The 14,705-nt window shown below is 38.6% G+C and overlaps 1 protein-coding gene across 3 annotated transcripts in view; it reads right to left on the reverse strand.

Moving 5' to 3' along the window:
* Positions 1-14,705, reverse strand: part of LOC148424030 (sodium leak channel NALCN) — a 78,937-nt gene that overhangs the window by 22,753 nt on the left and 41,479 nt on the right. The gene's annotated exons all lie outside the window — the stretch shown is intronic.

Consider the following 14,705-nt stretch of genomic DNA (forward strand, 5'->3'; position numbering starts at 1 on the left):
CAGCCACACGGTAAGTGGTGCAGCCTCTACAATCAAGGCGTATTACTTCCGGGTTGGAAATATTAAATCAAATCGCCAATTTGACGTAATTCACATGCATATATTTAACTGTGGAAAGTGGAAAAATACCATGAACTAGGTGATCTAGAATTGATCCCTTTAACAGTACTCAGTATTTGGCCAATCTTGGCCACGGTGGGAGGACAAACCGTTGTCAAGATTACAAGGATTTCTTTTGTGCACTGCCCTCTTCAGGCCACTCCACACATTTTCAGCCTTTGGCATTCCTATTTTTCTCTTAATTCTTGCTTACTGAATCAATTACTGTATTTAGTTGATTCAGGTTCGCAGCTAAATTTGACTGTCTTGTGGAACCGTTCATAAAGCAAAATAATATGTTCAAGTCAAAGAAAACAAACCCCAAAGCATGACAAGCATGATTTTGTGTTTTGCGGCATGATGTGCAAATCTTTGGTTGTCAAGCTCTGCAACATTATGAAATCAACTGTACGTACATATTGTATGTATTTTTTGTTGTAGTAAGTTTGTTTGCACTGATATATTTCTCTTAAACATATTTTCATGTTTATGCTAAACAATGTTTTTTATTTATTGTCGTGGTGGGGGTAATGTTCAATCCTAATCGTGGTCACTTTTGTTCTCATCAGATAAACCTGATATTTAACACTTTGTATACGTACTGTGGGGTGAATATTCAGAGTTCAAGATAAGAGGATTGAAACCGACAAAAACAAAAAACAAAAGAAACAGTACTTGGTTCTCGGGACAATAATGAGGCTTGCATCTCATCATCTACTAATGGGGGAGAAGCACCAGCAAAAAGCAGTTTGCAGCTTTAAGTTCTTGCCTGATGATGGCAGTAACACGCTAACCTACAACAGCACAGTCACATGAAGACACACTTTTCCCACAGCCCCATGACTTACTTTGAGCGTATAATGGAAGAAGCCAACAAAAAAGAAAACAAAGGTTACTTTGGAGTGGTTTGTGGAGAAAAGGAAGAGGGGGGAAACATGCAGCAACAGAACAACGTGTATTGTTGCAAAGGGTTGACAGAATAAAATGACAAAGGGGAAATGAAAGCAATTATTTCCATTTAATTACATATGGGGAGGCTGATTGAAAATCCCTGGCAGGTAGTCTCTGTGTGGGTGCCTGCAGATAACCTTTGATGCATTGCCGATTAGGACCGCCAGCATACTGCATTTAAAGCAATGCTAAGGCAGCTTATCATTCAGAGCAGGCCACTCGCTGAGTGGCAAATTAGCTGAGCTTGGTTAATGTTTTGCAGTCCATTTACCTATGTGTGAAAGCAAACCTCCTTTCGTGCTGGTCATTTGATTGTGCAGCACGACAACTGTGCCGTTATATTCTTGGCATTACTTTTTTGTTTACTGCAGTATTTACACATTCAGGTATGGGAGTGTCTTTTCAGTGATCAGCGAGTGAGGGGAAATTAAGGAATTATGTGCCAGTGTTTGCTCACCAAATCCTTCTCTCTATGATTAGGAGATTAACATGCCAAACAAATAAAATAGGCAAATACAAAAGCTGACAGATGGAATTTGTAACCGATTTAAATTGAAACATCATTTTTCTTCATTTAAAAGATGTGAGTGCATAAACTTATCAAATTGTTCCCTATTTAAAATGTATCGAGATACATACTGAATTGTCTCATATTGGAAATGTCATACTACAGAGATGAATCGTATCGTATCCTTCCACGTTCAAATTCAAGCACCCTAGAAATGTTTTGTACCCAACATACCAAAACTGTATTGAATTGTCTTTTATTGAGAGATGAACACCCCTTGTAATCATCATTAATCAGCCATTTTCAATCCAATGTAGGATGTAGGCCTCTTCATTATGACACTAACATTTACAGTCCTTTTGCTGCCACTGAATTCCTGCATGCTTTACAATTCCATGCACCCTTCAAGCATTAGGTCTTGGTTTCGGGCATTTCGTGTCTAGTGGTATTGCCTAATCTAACAGCAATTCTTCTTGTAGTGTATGCTGAGACCTAACATTTGTTGTTTCACGCTTCTTTTGGTGCTAGACAAAGGGGTGCAGTATTAGGAATTGGCAGACAAGTAGGGATAGAAGGAATAATGAATGCAGCAATATACAAAGATATCCTGGATGAAAACCTGCTACAGAGCGCTCTAGTGTAAAGTTTCATGTCTCAACAGGACATTGAAGCGAAACATGTAGCCAATATCTCAAATGACTGACTTTAGAATCACTCTGTGAATGTCCTTAAGTGTTCTAGCCAAAGCTCAGACTTGAAACCAATTGAACATCTCTGGAGATCCATCCAACCTGATGAAGCTTGAGAACTACAGCAAGAAGAATGGGCAGAACTGCCTTGGAATTGGTGTGCTAAGGTTGTGGCTTCTTTATAAAAAAAAAAAAAAAAAAAAAAAAAAAAAAAGACTGCATTAAACATAGGCTCTGAATACATCTGGAAATATAATTTCTTAGTTTTATTTAATCCATTAAAAAAATGCCCCCCCGCCCCCCCTGCCCCAAAAAAAAGGGTCGTATACAGTGTGTTGTGCCTAGAATTTTGAGGAAGGGGATTAATTTGATAGTTTGGAATGAGGCTGTAAAATGACAAAATGTGGAAAATGTGAAATGTTTACATGTGCATGTAACCACCAGGGGGAAAAGGCAAGAGTAAGATTTCATTAATCTTAACAAATATAGCAAGCAGGCAAATCCTGCAAGAAGGGCGGCAGCATGCTTGGTTTATGCTTGACGCGAACTCCGCACGGTTCCACGCGTCAAATGACGTCATTTCGGCAACTGCGCCCCTGCTGGGACAGATTTTCCGCAACGTGAACCTTCTGGAGTTTCTCCCGCGCACACAATATGGCAGACAAACTATTGCTCATGGAAGTTTGCTGGTATAAACAATTTTATTATACAACTAAAAAGAACTACAGTGACCTAAATACTGTAAACAACTCCTAGCGAGCACGCACACTGGATATACATGAGGAGTCTGTTATAAAAAAGCTTGAAATAATTTCGATCATTTGACTCCAATAGGATTCTCTACCTCTTTTATACAGTAGTGTAGTGTTCTTTGTATGCTGTAGATTCTATTTACTAGCAGAATATCGGCTGACTGCGGGGGAAAGCCGCGCCGAGTATTAAGTACTGCAAGATTCCGCGTGTCTTCTTTCCGCACAGAGCATAAACCAAGCCTTAGCAGCAGTCTCAACTGAGAGACTGGAAAGCGACGCTGAGGTTGGCTGCGCTCTCATGATTTCAGGTTTCAATACCACCTAGATGGCAATATTTCCCACATATTTGCATAACAAAAGCTTTTCTCACCCCCTAATATACCGTACTAGCTGTCAATTGAGACCCATTTTGAAAAATCCGATTGGCAAAATAAATTCAGTTTGAAATGACTGAAAATGGCAGTTTAACTGCTAAGTCCGTAGTCACTTTGAGTTATTCTGGTACTTTTAGCAGCCTCCCATCAGCGCCAGAGTGAAATGGTGTTGAATTTCTCACCGGATTCCTCATATACTGTATACCTTGCTAGCTGTCAAATGAGACCCATTTTGGAAAATCAGTTGTCTTTGAAATGACCAAACTTGACACTGTCCATACTCACTTTGAGCGATTCAGGTACTTTTGTACGTTTTTTTTCTTGCAAAAGAACGTTAAGGGTGTTGTAGGTCTTGTTACAGTATGTGCCAGGTTTTAAGTATCAAGCATTGAAGCCTTGTTTGTTTACTACATGCTTGTTTAAAAAAAGTGCAAGAAATAGACATGTTTGACCAAATATAAAGAATAATCGTAATGAATAATAGTGATTTAAATATTGACCAAAATAATTGTGATTATTATTTTGGACATAATTGTGCAGCCCAGTCAATCGGAGGGCACACAAAGACAAACAACCATTCATGCACCCTATCACACCTGAGGACAATTTAGAATGCACAATACATCTGCCATGCATGTCCTTGGAGAGTGGGAGGAAAGGTGAGAACCCACGCAGGCTCGAGGAAGGCCGGAGCAAGGTGGATTTGAACTCGGGACCTCGAACCACACACCCACCAAGCCGCCCTCCGGCAAATTATTTGAATTGACCAAAAAGTCTGAACTAAATAACAAAAATCAGAAGTGGCGAACATTATTACAAACACATGTTGCCTTATGACGCCCCAAGAGATGAACTATAAGCTAAATGTAATCTTCAAAGCAGAGGCTGATTTCTTAACATTTTAGAGGTTTAAAATCTCAGATGATGTGCTTACCTGCTGTTGGAATTTACTTTCTATAAGTCTTTCAAAAGTTTCAGAAAGTGAGTAATCAATATATTTTCCTTAAAACTTAAATAGGATTTTCTCAAAACTAAGGTATTTTAAAGTGACAACCAAAGTCAATTTGCTGTATTCTCATCATTTTTTAGGTATTTTAAAGGCAATTTTTCTCAAAAGTAAGGATTTCAACATAACAAAAGTCAATTTCCTATTTCTGAGCTATTTTAATGTGACATAAGTGTACAATTAAAATATATGAATTTATCAGCATTATTTTTCTGAGACATGAGCCTAATTTTGTGAAAACACATCAAATGCACCCCCCCCCCCCCCCCCCCCCCACACACACACACACACATGCACACGCACTCACGTATTTTTTATTTATTTTTTTTAATGTCAATGGACGGTGACCATTCTAAGGTATACCACAGCATGCGTCAAAAGTCAGCTGGAGTTGGTTCCAGCTCACCCGCAATCTAAAGAGAAGAAGCAGTACAAATAAAAGCAATAATTAAAAAAAAAGCTGTGAAACAAATGAAAAAAAAATCCGTCTTAGTTAAGACTGAATCAATAGGCACCGCCCGTGCTAAGTCTACAATTAATCGCACAAAGCTAACTCAATTCTTAATGGACAATTAATCGAATAATTGATGATTACGCCTCTCCTAGTTTCCCTTAAAGCACAAAGATTAATCCCAACTTTATGGGGTTGAAAATAAAGGTGTGCTGAAATTCTCTATGGCACTGCAATTCTTGGGTAGACACCCAGAAAGTGCTGATTCAACCCAAAGAATGTCTGCACAATTGGCAGTACTGTACACGAGAGCGATGCACACATACAGGGGACAACAATGAAGAATTAATATAGACTCTATTGTTCCCAAAGGTTCTAATCAATTGGTCAGACACAAAGAAGCATCCCATTAAAACAAAACTTTCGATGCAATCACCCTTTTTCTTGCTCCCTGTGCCAACTTGGAACTTCTCTTTTCCTCTATTTGCTACTCATTGCTTCCTTTCTTTACAAAACGGCCTGAAGTTAGAACCAGACATTTAAATGGACAAGTGTGACATGAGCCAATTAATTGTTTACCTTGTGTTCCTTTTCAATGAGGGCATCCGACTGAGGGGAGATTAAAAAAAAAAAAAGCCAAAGGCATGGTGGATTTAATTTAATTTCCCCGTAGGAACATATTGCAGTGTACTATACCCGAGACCATTTGGAGTCTATACGAAGATTTCACTTTAAAGCAATTAACATACAAAGTCTATTGTTAAAACGTATTGGTCAGGTTTTGCGTAATCGTTTCCTTTGTTGGGTGCTTATTTATTGATGCAAGGTCGCTCACCTGGTGTTCTGCTATCACCAATAAGCCGCCATGGATCACTATTAACAGTATGTGCTAACACACTGGATCCTCAGAGTGGTCAATACACATGATCAATAAAGCGCACATACAGGGCATACTACTTTCAGCATGGATCATCTCACACCCTTTGGAATACTATCGGAGGGTATGAACAAAATATACTTACATTTGCTCTCCCTGTATATCTTTTTATACATTAGTCTGTGCATTCTTTGACAGTGAATGGATGAGATATATTTTAGCCATGGAGATAAGACTAATGTGTTTTGCCTTGAGGAGTCACTCAGTCGAACCTGCGACTGCTTCCTCCTCCATTCAAGCCAATTTCAGGCTCGGCTAAGCGTCTAAAGAATGCCAGCCCTTTTTCCGACCAAGGGCAAAAGGAAGACTAAAGCAGACTGTTAGCATGACTGTACAATCAGCCAGAGCTTTCGTTTCCACTCATAAAACACAACAATACTTGGTAGAACCAAACCTTAGAACAAAAAGGTTATAAAAACACTGTACACCTGACATATACCTGTTTTCCAGTCTTTATCTGGGTCACTTTAATTGAAAAGGTGGGGTACACCCAGAGCTGGTCACCAATGACAAATTTGAACTACAATTTAAACAGTTACACACACACACATATACCTATATATATATATATATATATATATATATATATATATATATATATATATATATATATATATATATATATATATATATATATATATTTGCATTTTTTTTTCAAAAATACTTCATCACATATTTTGAATTTTCTTTGAACTTTTCCTCAAACTAGGTGCCTGTTTAACCAAATTTCCACAATTTGTGGAAAAAAAAAAGAAAAAAAAACGTGGGACTGAACTGAATGAACCACTTTGTAGAAACCATTTTTTTTTAGCCCTAACCGTGTAATTTAGTGTCATTTCTTATTCAAAACTAATGGTTCTGCGCATAAATCTGCATTCATCCCAGCAGTTATGTCCATGATCAAAGCTAAAATTAACATGTATATCGTATTATATGTAATAACCTATTGGCCTTTGAGACATTTGTGTTGGGTCCCCCATGCTTCTAGTCCTATCCAGCTGCTATACCCAGGGGGAAGACGAGCTGAGAATGAGTGAGCAGGGTCACACTCTCCTTCTCTCATTAGATGGCTAATGAGGCGTGCTGTGGAGCTGCTGTAGAGCCATGCAGCCCATAAACCTCTAATAGCTACCTTCAAGATTCAAAACAACATTATACTATTATTATCAATATAAACACCTAGCCTATGGTGTTTAAGTCTGTGCTTTTGCCATCAAAGGTCCTGGCTCATCAAGGTTGGACGTTTTTTTGTTTTTTTTTTACATAAATGCTTAAGAATAACTGTGTGGCAAAAAATTACATCACATAAATCCTGATATTTCTGTCAATGTATTTGTACAGCGTAGATTCAGTCAATAATAAAATGTCCCTCTCCACATTGCCTTTGTCTCTTATGCTACTCCTTAAAGTGTTGAAGTGTAATTCATTTCGAAGCCACTGCTCGTGAATACATAATAATGAAAGAAGAAACAAACTTGCTGATTGAGCTTAAGGCTAGATACTAGATGTTGGACATTTGGTACACCTGATATTTGCAACTTAACATCCACAAACAGACTGATTTACAGTGACCACTATTCTAGTGAATATATATATATATATATATATATATATATATATATATATATATATACATACAGTATATAGTGGCAGTTCATACGTGATACTGTCAAAACTTAAAATAAAAGTGATTTTACTATTTTATTTTTAAATATACGCTATATTACAACTTGCAGTTTAACATAAGAACATAATTGTATATATTTACCATTAATTGAAAATTAACAAAACAAAATGACAAAAACATATTAAAGATGAAAAAATACCTCAATAAAATCTTGCACTCACCAAAATGGCTGTCTCCCAAAACAATTCAACACAAAATCCATTCTTCTTTCTTTCCTCAAGAAGACTTCAATGAATTCAGTTGTACAGTTTATCTATGCATTTCAGATCCAAAAAGAAATCCTTTAGTATCATATGTTTTAATTCGCTTTAAAAAGCCAGAGAATGACCGCAACACAGAAGCACAGGACAAAGGGATTGATACAGTCAAACAGCTAAGCATGCTTCATCATGGTACCCCATAGCATGGACAGAAAAGTTTTTGCACCATTGTTTATAAGGTTGAAGGTATGGGGGGTCAGATTGTCAGTGCCCAGACAATACGCCGCACACCGTATCAAATTGGTCTGCACTGCCATTGTCCCAGATGAAGCCCCTTGTAAATAATGACACACATGAAAGTCCAAAGCTTGCTGAAGACAAACAGAGTAAGGACCAGGATAAGTGGTAGCATGTCCTGTGGTGTGATGAGACCAAGATCAACATATTTGGTTCAGATGGTGTCAAGTATGAGTGGTGGCAACCTGGTAAGGTGTATAAAAACAGGTGTTTTGCCTACAGTCCAGCATGGTGTCATGGTCTAGGGCAGCATGGGTGCTACCGACATCAGGGAGCTACACTTCATTGAGGGAAACATGAACACCAACGTGTGCTGTAACATGTTGAAGCAAAGCATGATCCCCCCTCTCCAGAAATTGGGCCGCAGTGCATTATTCCAACTGATAATGATCCCAAACACACCTCCAAGATGACCACTGCCTTGCTAAAAAGGCTGAGGGTAAAGATGAAGGCCTGGCCAAGCAAGTTACCAGACCTAAACTCTATTGAAAATCTTTGAGGTATCCTCAAACTGAAGGTAAAGGAGCATAAGACCTTGAATATCCATAAGCTTGGCGATGGCGTCATGGAGGAGTGGAAGAGGATTCCAGTGGAAACGTGACGCTCTGGTGAACTCCATGTCTAGGAGAGTGAGGTCAGTGGTAGAAAATGATGGTAGCCATACAAAATATTGACGATAAAGGGCTTTATTTAATTAGGGTTGTACTCACTGTTGTTGCCAGTGGTTTAGACATTAAAGGTTGTATTCTGAGTTATTCATAGGGAACAATAAATTAAGCTGTTATATATGATGTACACTGACTACTTCTCAATGTGTCAAAGAGACATTTCTTCAGCGTGGTTCCATGAAAAGACAAATATCTGCACAAATGAGACAGGTGCACTCGATTTTGTGAAATTCATTAATACAGATTTGGCAATAGTGAATTACAACATTTTGCATGTTCTCCTCAAGCCCGCATGGGTTTTCTCCGGGCACTTCGGCTTCCTCCCACTCCCCAAAAACATGCATGGCAGGTGAATTGGACAAACTAAATTGTCCTTCGTTGGTTGTTCGTCTCTATGTGCCCTGCGATTGGCTGGCAACCAGTTCAGGGTGTCCCCCGCCTACAGCCCGAAGCCAGCTGAGATAGGCGCCAGCAAGCCTGCGACCCCTATAGGGATAAGTGGCGATAGAAAATGGATGGATGGATGGATGGATGGAATTACAACATTATTAAATTCCTAACAATCAATCAGTCTATTGGCACAATCCCTTAGTTGATGTATTCGAACAAAATTACTGGTAGTTAATTTTGATTTAGGTACAGCGGGCCATAAGACTAACACTGGCTGGTCTTTCCTATTTTTAATATAAACAATAACTGCATGCTGGTGGCAATGATTGCCCTAAGTGGTAGAGTATCTCAGACACCTGCGGTAGCTTCCCAATTGATAACTGAAGGTGACATTCTAGAGATAAGAGCACATTGTATCAGGAATCCTCTGAGGGGGAACGTTCTTTTCCCCTGTGCTCCACTCTCTGTCTACTTAGGCTTTCTGTCGCTAAATCCCTAAATAAACCTTTGCTCCATTAAGTCCCACAAACGGAGGGCAGGCTTTTAGTTTAGTTAATATACAATCAGGTGGCAACTCCATCCTCTTCATTGTGCATTTGATCAGGTTGATTTCATCTTAACAAAAGTGTTTATTTTATATGCAGACACACATGCACATTTAAAGCCGAGAGCCTTTAGAATACCCTAAATTTGAATAAAATAAAATAAAATGTCTATACATTTATAGTGCTATTGTGTGAAGCCCTTTGCCACTTCGGATATTCAGGGCTATACAAATAAAATTTGATTGATTGATTGATTGATTGATTGATTGATTGATATGTCCACTTATATATACATTCACTTGTCTCATGCTGCACCTCTTGTTTCATCCCCAAACGTGATTTCTTGCAGTCTGTCGGACGAATATGTAATATATGTACATGTAGCCTGACTGCTGAATGGTGTCACCACCACCATTTTCTATGCAACAAGCCTGTCACACTCACTTGGGCGTAGAAGTGTGAGGGATTGCCACTGCACAAGATCACACTGGATCTTGTAAATCCGAGGAACTCCCTGGAGACTTTACTACGGATTCACATGAGAGCACAATATAAATGCGTCAATGTAGGAACCATCCATCATACCACAAATAATGCATGCATATAGACACGTCCATTTAGCTACTCAAGCCATTTTTCGACAAGCATCTGTTATCTACTCCGATGACTAGGCTTCTCAGTAGATGGCTATCTGACAACATGTCAGATATACTGAAAAACCAAATGTTATGTATGCAGTCCTCATAAAATAAACCGCCAGAGAGATTATAACAATGTGATGGTGAGTCAATTGTGGTTCTGACGCACCAGGAACCAGAAGCAGGAATTGGTCATCGGTTCTAACTCACATATTCATGAAAACACTTTTGTGTCTATATTCAGTGATCATCAAACTTATTACTTCATGTCAACAAAATCTGAAAAGACTATTCAGTGTTATGGAACGCTTTTAATGAAGGGTCAAATTCATCTCTCTTTCTCTCTCTCTCTCTGTCTTGCACACTACTAGTTCATAGCTGACTCGCAACTTGACCTGCTCTTTTACGAAACAACTTTGTTGGTTAGGGGGTCAATTTTTTGCATTGTTGAGCCACACTCAAGCAGGCTGGACGCCTTGTGTCTTACCTCAGGTGAAAGCATAATAAAAGTAGCACATGACAGCAAGTTAGCAAGTGAACATTATATTGTATATTGAGCAAAATTATATTGCTATTAAAGCCCACAAAGCAGGAGATGGACAATGAGATTGCTGCAGCAGAGGAGGACTCACGTATAATACGCATTGAGAGCTGCACAGTAAAATTGCCTGGTAAGGCAGACAAAGTGGGAGGGGACAGATTTGGATAGTTTTAAACAACCATGACTTTTAAAACCGCAATATATCGTCGTTACGGTTATCAGTTCATTGTTCCACCTTTCAAAAGGTAACAGCATGCCTTGTCTACGTCCTGCAACTGTTGCTCCGGACTCCCAATACCCAAATAACCCGAAGTTGTTCTGAAACCAAGTTCAATTGGCAAATTAGGTCTCTGACAAACTACGCTGACATTTGCGTATGGCCACTGTTGCCAGTGTTTATCAGTGGCTCAAGGCTCCCTTATAGCTGCACCTAGCATAAATTAGCCGCTTACTACTGTAGCTAGCGCTTGCCTGAGTGCTCCATATAAACTGCCGTGATACTTAAATGACTTCACAATATGAAGCACACAACCCAACACAGTTGCCGTTCCTACTCATCACATTTTACAAACCATGTTAACTCAACTGGTTTACCAGTGTTTCAGAGGAAGTTGAGTTCAAAATTACAGATTCAACTGTAGTTTCAGAAATAATATAAACCAAACAAATGAAGGTTGACTTTTAAAAAATATTTATAACCAACTTCAATGTTTTCATTTTGTATATTATTATTCGTCAAGTGTTTTGTCATTTTTTTCTGACATTTTTCTACTTGGGCCTTTTTGCTAAATAGATAGCAGATCAATTAAATAAATACATTATCATCGGACAGATTTATTTTCCGATGATTCGTCATTCATTTCCTACTATTACTCAGGATTGAAAAAAGTCGCTTGGCTTTGTTAATGTTGAGGTACACAGCTGCACATTAGTCTGTCATTTCCTTCTGCTTTGTATTTCTCACAGCATTTTTTTCTCTCAAATTTTTTCAATACATCTCATGACTCATCGGCCTAGCCTTCGGGTGTGGGTGATTGCTACACATTTTGTTACAAACACACCTACATGATTATCATCATCACTGCACCCTGAAGTGTAAACACCTATTTTCCCTTGGATTTGGATATTTTCTTGCAAAGGGACAATGATTTGTTAGCCACATGGTGGGCCTTCAGTCCTCTCACTGAATCCGACCAAACTGGGACACAGATGAAGGCATGGCATATAGTACAATGTCGTCATTTGTAATACTAGACACAGCCAATTGGTATGGTCTTCAATGTGACAGAAAATATGTGTCACTGTAGCATATAAACGCATCTTTATAGTATGCCACACATAACTAACACTGAATTGGGCAGCATTTTGTCCAAGTTGCACATCTTCTGCGAGCATTGAGGACATTGATGAGTGTGTGGGTGTGTAGTGACGGCGAGTCGTTTCTGGTTTCCTCTGCTGTCTGTCTACCACTCTGCTGCCTTCCTTTTATTAAACCTTTGGAGCAAACCTAATTTCACGCGCTAAATGCATTATCCTAATCAACACTGATGTGTGTGGATTTGTGTGTATGCGTGGGCGTGTGTGTGTTTCCAGCCTCACAAAACAATATGGTTGAAAATTATGTTTGTTCTAGACAGTTTCCTCCACCTTCCAAATGATAATGGATCACTTTTTGCACATACACGTGAGGGTGATGGGGGCACCACCCAGGCATGGCTTCACACCATTTCAATTCTAATATGTCATATTAAAAGTGGCAAAGGAAGCTGATCAATGCGGGACCATCCAGGAAACTGAAAGCCCCCCAAGTACACACTCAAGTGAGTTGTAGAGAAATGCTTGAAATCAAGAGAAATGGGCTGTCAGTAGTACTTACAGAGGCGAGTCAGCTGGCCTGTGATCAGAATGCAAATTTTGACAGATGCTGTTTGCTATCTGACTTAGTAATAATCTGCAGGTAAATCAGGCACCAGAACAGCATAGCCTCAAAAGACCTAGAAATCATACAATCCAGATTTTTGGGGGCCAAAGTACACTTCTGGGTTCACTGAACTATTTTGGACTAAGTCCAAACGCTGCCAAACCTCTAGTAAGACAGCATTTGGCATGGCTCAATGAGCATTTAAATGATGACCAAATATTTTTGAGCTTTTCCTTGTCAGGCATAGAATTAAAGGTTAAGAGTAAAAATAAACATATACTGTAAGTACAGTGACCTTCTATATCTCACAGGGAATACGGCCAACAGCCACCTGCATTAAAAAAGAAAAAAAAAAAGATTATACTTTTTGTTCATGGTTTTATCCATCCGACACACATTAAACAAACCTTATTAAAAACTAAAATTTACACCGATCTGATCGCCTGGCTATAGATTGGCTCATAATTTACATTATATACCAAATCACGATCAATTGTTATGTCTCCTTTAAATGAAGAAAAAAACAAAATAAATGTGAGTCATGACAACTAACTTTCAGTTTACACATCAGCAAACTACAAGGTCCATTATTTTAACCAAGCAGCACCTTTATACTGAGGGAACAAGAAATGTATTTGCTATGAATATTACAGGTCGCAAGTAAAAAGGCAATCACATGAAAACTGTTAAAGATTAGTTGATTCATAATTGAGGGGCAAAATACATAAACTTTGCTATGAGGTGGCTAACTTTTATTTTAGGGGTTTCCACGCCACAAAATGACCAATTTTGGAAAAAACGCAAATGTTTTATTGATGTGAAATGACACTAGAAGCGAAGAACCGTCAGTATTATGCCAATGAATTTGAGGTGCTGTAAATTGTATTTGGTCAATTATTTATATTTATTTTGTATTACAAAAATTGTTTAAAAAAATAAACTTTCTCTCCTATAAAAGTAAAGGCTTCATGATGGCAACCCACTTTTCATTATACTCTGTGGGATTTTTATGTATTTATTTATTTATCATTTTAGTACAAATAACTTGGACATCAATTACACACAGATTGTGTGCTATGCCGCGTTGTAAGTAAACAGCACTTGTATGATCTTGCCTGGAGTCAGTTGGCCTAGCTGGAGTGCAACATACTGCCACTCAACAATGCAAGGACTGACTTGATTAGACTGAAATAATAAAAGTAACCACTGGTTAGGTGCCCTTAACAACACGTAGTTTACTTTGTGTAGTCTGTTCCACAGGTACTTTTATGAAGTCAACCTTGACATTATATTCAGCTTTTAAGTCATGAGGTGATTCTGCAAATACCTGCAGCCAAGCAGGCTTTTTAGCCCTCTAAGTTGTGCATTTTTAATAGGGCATGACTCACAAAGATCACCCTTCTACTGATGCTGCAGGAATGTAATAACAGCATGCTGCATAACTATTACACTTACAAATAAAAAGAAAAGAAAATTGCAAGTAGCATCAGCCGAACATCTAGTCGCATATGTTGTGAATATAGCCAATGGTGTGTATGTGAGGAAGCTCACCGCATTGGTGGATGTTGCATATGATGATCATAAGTAACTGTAATTGGAGATTCTGTTTCGCCGCTGTTTAATAAAACTACAAAATAATAATAACACCTTCCTTTTGCCTAAGCAAACAATATAGAAAATAAATGGATAAATGGCTCACCGGCAGGCTGCATAATTGTGCAGGTAAGCGTTATTGCTTCAAGCTTCACTGCATATTTGAATTTCCATTTCAATGTGCCACACTTACACACATAGATAAACACATGCACTGCATGCTTCAGGTCCCTCACGGATGGGAACCAATGCTAAAGGCAACCAAGTGGCGCTGATATCTTTGACTGATTTTTTTCAAATAATATTCCAGACGAGCACGTAGCACGATGAAGGGCATGAGCTGTTAGGGCCAGATTCATTGTGACCATCAAACATATGTAAGCCACAGCGGCTACAATTTTACCATATGAAATTCTCCTTGTCATTCAACTCATAAAAAGACTAAATCCATTACTTTG

This window comes from Hippichthys cyanospilos, chromosome 5, assembly GCF_059441005.1.
Source record: "Hippichthys cyanospilos isolate Australia breed blue-spotted pipefish chromosome 5, RoL_Hcya_1.0, whole genome shotgun sequence".
Lineage (NCBI taxonomy): Eukaryota > Metazoa > Chordata > Actinopteri > Syngnathiformes > Syngnathidae > Hippichthys > Hippichthys cyanospilos.